This window comes from Glycine soja, chromosome 12 (genome assembly GCF_004193775.1).
Source record: "Glycine soja cultivar W05 chromosome 12, ASM419377v2, whole genome shotgun sequence".
Taxonomy (NCBI): domain Eukaryota; kingdom Viridiplantae; phylum Streptophyta; class Magnoliopsida; order Fabales; family Fabaceae; genus Glycine; species Glycine soja.
In genome coordinates, this window is record NC_041013.1 from 7,183,156 (window position 1) to 7,194,897 (window position 11,742).

At 35.5% G+C, this 11,742-nt stretch overlaps 2 pseudogenes; both read right to left on the reverse strand.

Annotated features, from left to right (window-relative positions):
* Positions 1–723: 723 nt before the first annotated feature.
* Positions 724–5,701, reverse strand: LOC114380323 (annotated as a pseudogene).
* Positions 5,702–6,461: 760 nt separating this feature from the next.
* Positions 6,462–11,102, reverse strand: LOC114379381 (annotated as a pseudogene).
* Between the last annotated feature and the right edge of the window lie 640 nt (positions 11,103–11,742).

Consider the following 11,742-nt stretch of genomic DNA (forward strand, 5'->3'; position numbering starts at 1 on the left):
AAATAACTAATTATATAAAATAATTTAATGTCTCTACTAATCACCTTATTTTGTACAAGAAAACACGAGTGTAACCCCCACAATTAACAATTACACCATTTTTTTTTATCACAATTGATCACTTATGTTTTCAACCAAAAACCAATTGCAAAGTTTCTCCTTACGAATTACTAAAAAACTTTTGTATAGTGTAAAAAAAAAAGGTACTATTCTCACAACACTGCATACCGACCTGGATATTTTGCAAAGTGATCATGCTTATAGGCTACCAATTTTCATTTTCGGTTGGCCATAATTAGGACTAACAAAATAGTTTTTTTTTTTTTGCTTCGATTTATTTATCCATTGAAATTGCAATATTCATCACTGAAGCTGGTTGTTATCCAATAGTGCATGCGGTAGTAAGGTATCATAGGTGCTTTACAAACTTTTTTATTCGGTATTGGTTCAAGCACGATTTGATAACTCATTTTCAAACCAAATTTAGAAAGAAGCAAAAGTATGGGTGAGATTTAAATTTATTAAAAATATATAAGACCTTGAAAAAATCAATTTAAGTTGCAAGATTCAGGCTTTGACAAAGTTTAACCTTCCATAAACAACACAATAAGCAATACCATTAACATTAACACATGTAATACAACTGAACATTTTTATTCCATGATTTTGAGAATTTATGTGCAGATGATCACTGGCAATAAAAATTGGTATTGCTGCCATTGAATCAGTTATCAGATAATATTTGGTGTAGTATGATACACATAGTGCTCTTGGAGATTTAACTATATGGAAATCTTCAAATCCATTGATATCTATTGAACCTTATTTATTTTGCAGACAAAAGTGATATAAATGCATTCTCTTTAGGTGTAAACCCAACAATGATACAGGCAAAGAAGCAATCAACATTAAGTAGATAGCATTGAGAGCAATAGGACTCCTAACACTTTGTATGCCATTGTTCCATATCAAGGCACCAAACACAAAGTTTCCATTGCTATTCTTGAAAGGGAAGAAATCAATCCTGAAAGTTATCTTCTCCCCCGTTTTCGAGAACTTCAATTCTTCAGGAGTAACTTTAACATTCACACCAGATGGATTTTCAACACTTGCATGATATAATGTTGGCCCCTGACCATAATAAGTAACTGTACGATACACTGATAAACTTGAATTCAAGTTGGACACACCAATTGAAGGATAATTGAAGTTGTAGGAAGCTGTAAGAGGTTTCTGGCATTGAGTAAGAGCCGCAGTGAGGTTCTTAAGTTGTTCTGGGCTTGCCCCATTGATGCACAGAAAATTGAGAACATCATGGGAATTAAATTTGTATACTAATCCAGGATTGAGTGATGCAACTGGGTTAACATGTCCAGATCCATAGTCAAATGGTGTGGTTTGAGTTCCATTTGGATCTCTTCCTATGACTCAGTGCATGTTATCCATAACTGTTGCTGTAACATCAGAAGAAAAGCATTCATTAAGGTTATCACAATAACAAACATTTATTCTAATGATTTTTGTTGTAGCATGAATGAAAAACAACTTACCAGTTGTCATTATTGCAGACTTTATGGCTGCAGGACCCCAGTGTGGGTAGTGAGATTTTATAATTGCTGCAACTGCAGTTATATGTGGGCAAGATATTGATGTTCTGAAAGGATTTTATAATTGACGGATCGTTGTTCAATTGTGGCTAAAGTTGAAACCGGTGACCATGCTGCCAAAATATTCACTCCAGGTGCTGTGATGTCAGGCAGTATAATTAGATGAGAGCACACTATTTAGCATATACAAGTATAGGATCAACCTTCGAACACTATATTCTTTTGTGTCAACATAAAGTTACACTAGGAAGAATTTGTGGTGCATGCAGGTCTAAACATAGAGCCTACTGAGTAGACTTGCCTTAATAATGTCTGGTGTTATTATATTTGGCCCCATGGAAGAAAAAGTTGCCACGTCTGGTGCAGGTTTGGTACCAAGTACAGTTATTGTTGGGTAGATTCTAGCAGTGGGATTCCTGACATAATAAAACATTAGCAAACAATGTTTCATCTTTTGACAATGAGTGTGACTAACTTGATATTAGAGATTTTCTCTCTTTTGTAACAAACTTTTAGAACTTACTTCTCTATGTTTATATATGCTTGAAGCTCTTCTGCAGCATCCAGACCAATGAGAGTGGTTGGGAAAACAAATTGAAAACCAAAATCTTTGGCATTATGATCAATAAGTATCATTCCAACACCCCCACCCTGCATTATTGTTAATGCCTTCTCTCGTCTGTCTTCACTGATGAAATTCTCAATTGTACAGATCACAGTTTTACCCATGATTAAGGTAGGATCTAGAATGTTGTTCTTCCAGAAGCTGTTAACAAAGAAATAAAATGGGTTTAAGATTAAAAATTAAATCATGTCACTCCAGGTGTCTTGGGATTAAAATTCATCACCTTATACATTTTATGCAGAATATGACACTAACTTTTGCTATTGGGAGTGAAACAAGACGTGTGATTCTAAATATTCACAATTTTCTTGGATAATGGTTAAATGAAATTGGTGCTGTCCATCTTTTAAAAGGAAAATTTTCAGATTTATCCTAAATATTGTCTCATTTTCTCACTATACTGACTTGAATTTGCCTAAAGAGTCTAAAGTTGTGTAGAATCTGAAACATTTATCAGGATTGAAGATTGCGCTGAGCATCATAATGCAGAAGTACCTTGCATTTGTTGCTGAAACTCCAGTGGCTGCAGCGGAATTTCCATATATCAAACCATATGATTGCTCCATTCTTATTGGATTCAAAGAAGAATCCTGAAAGCACATAAACCTTTCTTGGTTTACTAGCTGGTACTGATATGCAATAGATGTATATTGGTGTTAAAATTTAGAAATGGTTTGTGTTATTGACTTCACTTTTAAGACAGGAGTTACCAAGGTAGATATTTGAACTGAATTCCCTGTCTATTGTGCTAGCATCAACAGTGAGGATCCAAGGAGCAACATTGCATGCAGTACCTGGAAAAATGAGTTTCCAGCTCCAGCAGAAACAAGAACTCCCTTTTGAAATGAATGGAATGCTCCTATACTGATTGCCTCATCAAAGTAAATTGGATGGGGAAGATCAGGGCCAAGGGAAAGGGATAATATGTCAACCCCATCATGGATGGCATCATCCATGGCAGAAAGAATATCAGCATCACTGCAGAAGCCAAACCAACAGACCTTGTAGATGGCGAGTCTGGCACTTGGGGCACCACCTCTAGCAGTTCCATTGGCAATGCCAAATAAGCTGGCTTGCAACAATGGACCCTGCTATTGTGGAAGCAGTGTGTGTTCTATGTCCACCACTATCTGGAGCTGACCGGGAAAAAATCCTGTTGGCAAAGTCCTCTAGAGGACTATTTTCTGTTTCAAACCCCTTTGGATAGTACCGTGCACCAATAACTTTAAAAACTTCTATGATAAACCAGCAATCTCGAATGTTTTAGCTATTAGGTGAGGAAACATGAATAGTTGTATGTTATGTTAAATCTCTAGATTTAGAGCAATGAACAACCACACAAGAAAACTTGACACCACACTTTAACCCAAAATCTTAAGACTCAAGTTTATAGATCTTCTCTTCACTTATATGGTGCTCAACTTTTTCACTTCTACTAGATGTGGGATTTCACCTCACACTTGTACTCCAACACTAATATCATGTCATAAATCAACTATTCCAAAAGTTTAACTATTAACTGAAAACATAAATGATTTTGTTAGACTTTGACAACTTCAAGTGCATAATTTATTTACTACAATGTAGAGACTTTGTACATCAATCTTAAAAACCGACTATGATGGATTTTGATAGAAACAAAATGATATTAAGGACAGATTATTATTGATGAAGAAAAGATTGTGAGCCTGAGCTCTTACAATGACAAACCAGAGCCAAGGCTCCTCAGAGAGAACTATTTCTCTGCATAAAACAACCAACAAAATGGCTAGACCCCTCTCCCACACATACCCCTCCCGCTATTAGCATGTTGTATATCACAACAAATTGGCCAACTCAGCAACATGTAACTAACTCTCCCCTCACAGTACATTTCTATTTTCACATGTGTATACTTTCCAATTTCCATATTCTGGGCTTTCCATGAATAGAGCCCACATGATAACGAGAAAATAATTTATCAGTGACAAAATTGCATTTTCGTCACTAATATTGCCATCAGTAAAATTTTAGAGACGAATTTTTAAAAATTATACACAAATTTATCCATCACTAAAGTTATTTATTTTTGTAGATGATCCATGTCTTACAGAACTTTATTATCCACATCAGAGGCAAGACAATACCTGGTACTCTAAGATTTTAAATTCCAAAAAAGAGGGATTCAAATCACGTGTCCCCAAGTTGGTTAGTGAGTTCATACTTGCAATTGGTTTGCGAATTCTTACTTGTTGCAATTGGCTAGTGTAAAATTATCACCAGTAACACACTCGCCCTTGAATTTTTTGGATACAGGACCTAATCCATGATCAGTGAACCTTTCCGATTCTGGCCAAATTCCTGAGAAGAGAAACAATGATAAGTTACTCATTGTATTCCAAATGAAAGAAAAAAGTGAAAGTGTAGAAGAAAGTATTTACCAGAATCAATGACACCAACAATGACATCAGATGCAGTGTCCAGTGATATATGGTTGCTCTTGTAGACAGTCTCTAGTCCAAGGAAATTCCAAGAATGTGTTGTGTAGAGTTTATTCATTTTGCTCTCAAAAACAGACACTACTGAGTTATATTCTGAAACAAAATTCAAAACATCATTCGAGCTTTAGCAGGTAATGGTGTGTTTGATTGAAGAAGAAGATAAAATATCTCAGCTGTTTCTATTTTTGGTTTTAATTTTTAAACACATGTTTTGGTAACAATTTTCAAATTTTAATGGATTTTGGATAAGAAATTGATTATGGAGCAGTGTGAAATTGTTTCAGAAAACAGTTTTTAAAACCAAAAAATGAGGAGCGAATCAAACATTATTTTAACAGGGGGATACCACATTTTTAAACCAAAAAAAGTTGAATTACTCTTATTTAAAATGCTTTCTAGTACAATTAATATAGTGGAAAGATAAAGAAGAAAGATATAATAGTGGAATGCAATACCAGAAAGTTGATTAGCTTGCTCTGGTGTAATCATGGCCGAGAAGCCTTGAAAACTTTTACTGTAATGGTTGAGTGCTGCTGCCTTTGCTTCGCTGAGGCTGAAAAGTGTAAAAAATATGCCCAGGAAGACTATGTTAGCCTAAGTTATTCCATTTTGAATAAACCAAGCTTAAAAGAACAACCGTAGTTATGATTAATTCCATGAATTTTATCTCAAATTAAGCGACATGCCTTCCAGTAACTGAAGCTAGTATCTCATGGTTTGCACTGATTACTGATTCTGAATCGGGGTGTGAATCCAATGTAAACTATATAATGTTGCATCAATGCAAATTCAAAAGTTAGTTTCTTTCTATGTAAGTAGTTAGGAGCTGCTAGTAATGCGTCTCATAGGTTGTAGATGCATGCAGCTCACGTAGACAGCATGCATCAAGTTCAAGTGAATGTGCTCTTTACCTTTGGGGTGGATCCATTCACCAAAGTATACCCTATGAACAAAAGGGTGAAAGAACTTAAAGTTTTGGCAAAACCCATGATACTCTCAAAGGGTCCAGAATAGAAAGTTAGATGTGGAAATGGTGACACTTTTTATAGTAGGTGATTGGTCCATTTTCTAGCCAAAACGAACCAATTATTATATGTCATGTCATGCATAAAAAAAAAAAAAAATCAGTTGCTGGCTTTATATGTTTCTGTTTATAACTTAGCGTACATTTGGGATTCTTTAGAAAGCAAATGACATTTATAAAAGGAATAAGATGGATATATGTTTAACAAAATAACAGCATGTGGAAGAATTGTAAATGGTGATTATTGGATCATATGAACCTTTGATTTAGATAAATAATGAATTTTGTGTTCATATTTCTTGTTTTTAACGCATTCTAGGAATTGGTCACTCTTGAGGGGTGCTTTTCCCTTACTTGCGGAGCTGTCTTTAGTGGATTGTGAGGATAAGCCAACCATGAAATACATCTATAAAGAAATGGATCCGGTTCATGTGCAACCCACTGTCACTCTATCTAATGAGTTTCATAGAAAATTTATATTCTTGATTATAGATTATTTTTAAATTTCTAGTTTGCAAAAAATTTATATTATAGATTATTTTTAAATTTTCATTGCATTACATACAAATCATTAGACTTCATATGTAATTGTTGGATAATTTTGTTTTGAGAACTCGTGGCAACTATTAACCTTAAAATACGTTTACATAAAACAACACCATGCTTTCACAAAGTTTAACCTTCCATAAACCACACAATGAGCAGTACCATTGACACATGTAATAGAAGACCAAAAAAGTTTGCCATAAGTCAGAGAATATATGTGCAAATGATCACAGGCAATAGAAATTGACAATGTTGCTGTCATTGACTCAGACAATTTTGGTACATAAAGATCCAGTCTTGCTTGTGGAGAATTCGCTATATGGAAATCCTCAATGATATCTATTGAGCTTTTTTTTTATTGCAGAAATCAAAGTGGTATAAATAAATGCATCTTCTTAAGGTATAATCACTCAATGTTATGTAGATACTACGTTGAGACCAATAGGACTCCTAACCCTTTGAATGCCATTGTTCCATATCAAAGCACCAAACACAAAATTTCCATTGCTATTCTTGAAAGGGAAGAAATCAATCCTGAAAGTTATTTTTTCCCCAGTTTTCCGGAACTTCAATTCTGCAGTGTAACTTTAACATTCACACCAGATGGATTTTCAACACTTGCATGATATACCGTTGGCCCTTGACCATAATAAGTAACTGTACGATACACTGATGAACTTCCATTCAAGTTGGACACACCAATTGAAGGATAATTGAAGTTGGAGGAAGCTGTAAGAGGTTTCTGACATTGAGTAAGAGCCCCAGTTAGGTTCTTAAGCTGTGCTGGGCTTGCCCCGTTGCTGCATAGAAAATTGAGAACATCTTTGGAATTAAATTCATATACTAATCCAGGATTAAGTGATGCAACTGGGTTAACATGTCCAGATCCATAGTCAAATGGTGTGGTTTGAGTTCCATTTGGATCTCTTCCTATGATGCGGCGTGTGTTATCCATAACTGTTGCTGTAATTATCAGAACAAAAGCATTGATTTAGGATGATCACACTTACAAACATCTATTCTCATGGTTTTTGTTGTTGACAAGAACTTGTGTAGCAAGAACAACTTACCTGTTGTCATTATTGAAGACATTATGGCTGCAGGACCCCAGTGTGGGTGGTGAGATTTTATAATTGCTGCAACTGCAGTTATGTGTGGACAAGACATTGATGTTCCTGAAATGATGTTATAGTCGATGGATCGTTGTTCGACTGTGGCTTCAGTTGCCACTGGAGACCATGCTGCCAAAATATTCACTCCAGGTGCTGTGATGTCGGGCTGCATAGTTGGATGAGAGCAAACCATTTTACATATATTAGTATAGGATCAAATTTCAACACTATATCCTCTTTTTCCTATTTGGGTGTGTCAACATAAAATCAAACTAGGAAGAGGATCTCTGGTGCATGCAGGTCTAAACATATAGTCTACTGAGTAAACTTGCCTTAATAATGTCTGGTGTTATTATGTTCGGTCCAATGGAAGAAAAAGCTGCCATTTCCGGAGCAGGTTTGGTACCAACTACAGTTATTGTTGGGTAGATTCTAGCAGTGGGATTTCTGACATAATAAAAGCATTAGCAGGCGATGTTTCATGGATTAATCTTTTGACAATAAAGTGTGACTAAATTCGATATTAGAGATTTTTTTCACACTTATGACACTTTTAAAACTCACTTATCTGTCTTTATATATGCTTGAAGCTCTTCTACAGCATCCTGACCAATGAGAGTGCTTGGGATGACAAATTGAAAACCAATATCTTTGGCATTATGATCAATAAGTATCATTCCAACACCTCCTCCTTGCCTTATTGCTATGGCCTTCGCTCGTCTGTCATCACTGAATTTCTCAATTGTGCAGATTACAATTTTACCCTTGATTAATGTAGGATCTAGAGTATTGTTCTTGCAGAAGCTGTTAACAAAAGAAATTAGAGTTAAGATTAAAAAATTGAATCATGTCACTTCAAATGTCTTGAGTTGAAATCATCACCCAAGAATAGTTCTGATACTTTATGCAAAATATGACACTCAAGTTTTTGCTATTGGGAGTCAAACAAACAAGCCGTGCGATTCTAAATATCCACATTTTTTTTTTGTTAATGGTTTAATGATATGGAAGATAAGGAGACTAGAGTTGTCTATCTTTAAAAAGAAAAAGAAAAAAAAATAGATTTGCAACAAATATTGTCTCATTTTCCGTCTAGAGTAAAGAGTAGAGAGTAGACACCAAGAAGCAAAAAGTTATGTAGAAACTGAAACATTTATCAACAATGAAGTTTGTGCTTAGCCATATAATGTAGCATATACCCTGCAATTGTTGCTGAAACTCCGACAGCTGCAGCAGCACTTCCATATATCAAACCATACGAATGATCCATTCTTATTGGATTCAGAGAAGAACCCTGAAGATGCAAACCTTTCTTGATTTACTAACTGATACTGATATGCATTAGATGTATGCTGTTGATAAATTAAGAAATGGTTTGTGTTATTGACTTCACCTTTAAGACCTTTGAGTTACCAAGTAAGATATTGGAACTGAATTCCCTGTCAATTGTGCTAGCAGCAACAGTGAGGATCCAAGGAGCAACATTGCATGCAGTACGTGGAAAAACAGAGTTTCCAGCTGAAGCAGAAACAAGAACACCCTTTTGGAATGCATGGAATGCTCCTACACTGATTGCATTCTCGAAGTAAATTGGCTCCGGAGGATCAGGGCCAAGGGAAAGAGACAGTATGTCAACTCCATCATGGATGGCATCATCCATGGCAGAAAGAATATCAGCATCACCACAGAAATCAAACCAACAGGCCTTGTAGATTGCAAGTCTCGCACTTGGGGCACCACCTCTAGCAGTTCCTTTGGCAATACCTAATAAGCTGGCATTAGCAACAATGGAGCCTGCTATTGTGGAAGCTGTGTGTGTTCCATGTCCATCACCATCCCGGGCTGACCGGAAAAAAATCTTGTTAACGCCCTCTAGAGGACCAACTTCTGCTTCAAACCCTTTTGAATAGAACCGAGCACCAATAATTTTCCTGAAAAATCCAAACTCCAGGTGAGGTGACATAGTTAGCAAATGACAATTTGTACCTTTCTATAGCATATCATGAGTAAGCTATTATCACAAACATAAACTGTCTCAAAAGTTTAAGCTATTAGGTGAGGAAACATGAATAGTTGTATGATAAGTCTTCATTCACTGATGTTAGAGTCCCTTGAACTTTGAAGGGTGGACAATACACAGATCCATCTACCTTGAGCTGAAATTCATTTTTTTATTAGAAGAATAAGGGTGGTAACTGGTAAAGATGGAACTCTAGACCTCTTGGTCATAGTCATTCTAATACCATGTCATAAATCAACTATCCCAAAAGTTTAAACTATTAGATGTAAACACAAAAATGATTTTATATTACACTTTAACAGCTTCAAGTTCATAATTTATTTACTTCAATAATCAATATATATATTCAGTACATCAATTTAAAAATCAGTCTGATGGATTTTGAATTCCAAAAAGAGTTTTTACTTGTTGCAATTGGCCAGTGTAAATTTTTCACCAGTAACACACTCTCCCTTGAATTTTTTGGGCACAGGACCTAGTCCATAATCAGTGAAGCTTTCCGATTCCGGCCAGATGCCTGAAAACCAATGTTGAGTCACTCATTGTAATCAAAATGAAAGAAAAAAGATAGTATGAGAGAAAGTATTTACCAGAGTCAATAACACCAACAATGACATCGGATGTGGTGTCCAGTGCTTTAGGATTGTTCTTACTGATAGTTTCTAATCCAAGAAAATCCCAAGAATGTGTTGTGTGAAGTTTATTCATTTTGCTCTCAAATACGGACAATACTGATTCATATTCTGAAACACAATTCAAAACGTCATTCAGAGCCTGATCAAGAAAGTGGTGAATGAATTCCATATAGAATATGCTTATCACTCTGAAACTTGAAAATATACGGCTCCAAATTGTTGGAGGCTTGGAGCCACCCCATTTAAATCGAGAAGCCTTTCTCAAAATATTGAATTAGTCTTCCATCTCTTATTCAAAATGTTTCCTTGGCCAATATAGTGGGAAAGATAAAGACAGAAGGGTATAACACTGGAATAAATACCTGCAAGTTGACTAGCTTGCTCTGGTGTAATCATGGCTGAGAAACCTTGGAAGCTTTTAGTGTAATGGTGGAGTGCTGCTGCTTTTGCTTCACTGAGGCTAAAAAGTGCAAAGAATTTACAGAGGAAGACTATGTTAGACTACGCTATTCCATTCTGAATAAATCAAGCTTAAAATAACATCATTAGTTATAATGAATTCCATGAGTTTTATCTTAAATTGAGTGACATGCCTTCCAGTAACTGAAGCTAGTATCTCATGGTTTGCTCTGATTACAGATTCTGAATTAGGGTGTGAATGATCTCCCATGTAAACTATATAATGCTACATTAATGCAAATCCCAAAGTTAGTTTTGTTCTATATAAGTAGTTAGGAGCTGCTAGTAATGTAGCTCATAGGCTGTAGATGCATGCAACTCACGTTGACAGCATGCATTAAGTTCAAGTGAATATGCTCCTTACCTTTGGTGTGGATCCATTCACCAAAGTATACCCAATGAACAGAAGGGTGAAAGAGCTCAAAATTTTGGCAAACCTCATGATAAGTTGAAGGGGTCCAGAATAGATGCTAGATGTGGAAATGTTGATTCATTTTTTGGTTGGTGATTCACCTATTTTATAGCATACACGGACCAACTTATATGTCATGTCACACATATAAAAATAATCATTGCCGGCTTTATATGTTTCTGGTTATAACTTATTGTACATTTAGGATTCTTCAAAAACTTAAATGACATTCACAAGAGGAGATAAGATGAATATATATTTAACGAACTAACATCATTTGGACGAATTATAAACAGCAATTATTGGATTGATACTTGTATCATTCACAGCTACCTTATTTGGAACTAATACAAATTTTTCAATATTTTAAACTGCAAAGGACGATGGGTGGTTCCCTTGTCTGAACTTTGAGAGTATGTTATTGGCAACCACAAATCGCATATGCTTACAGACCATAAGCTACAGTGCAATTAAGATTCTTAAAAAAAAATAAAAAGATAGAAAATATAAGCTATATTTCATTACTAGGTGCTCTGCCAAAAATGTTCCATCCTTAGATTCTTTTGGTATTTTTTGTATCAACAAAGGTTAGTTTTGTTAAAAATATCACTTGGGGGGATTCGAACTCATGACTCTCCCTCCTCCCTTCTCCCCTCTCCAACCACTGGGCCATATCAAACTTTAAAGTTCTGGTATTGTATGCACATACAGAGACGAATGGCTGAATCCTTCTAATTAATGTGGTTTTTCTTTTTTACACTAGTTCTTTTTCCTACTTCATAATTTTCCCTAATTAATCCCTCTGCAAAATATGTAAACAAA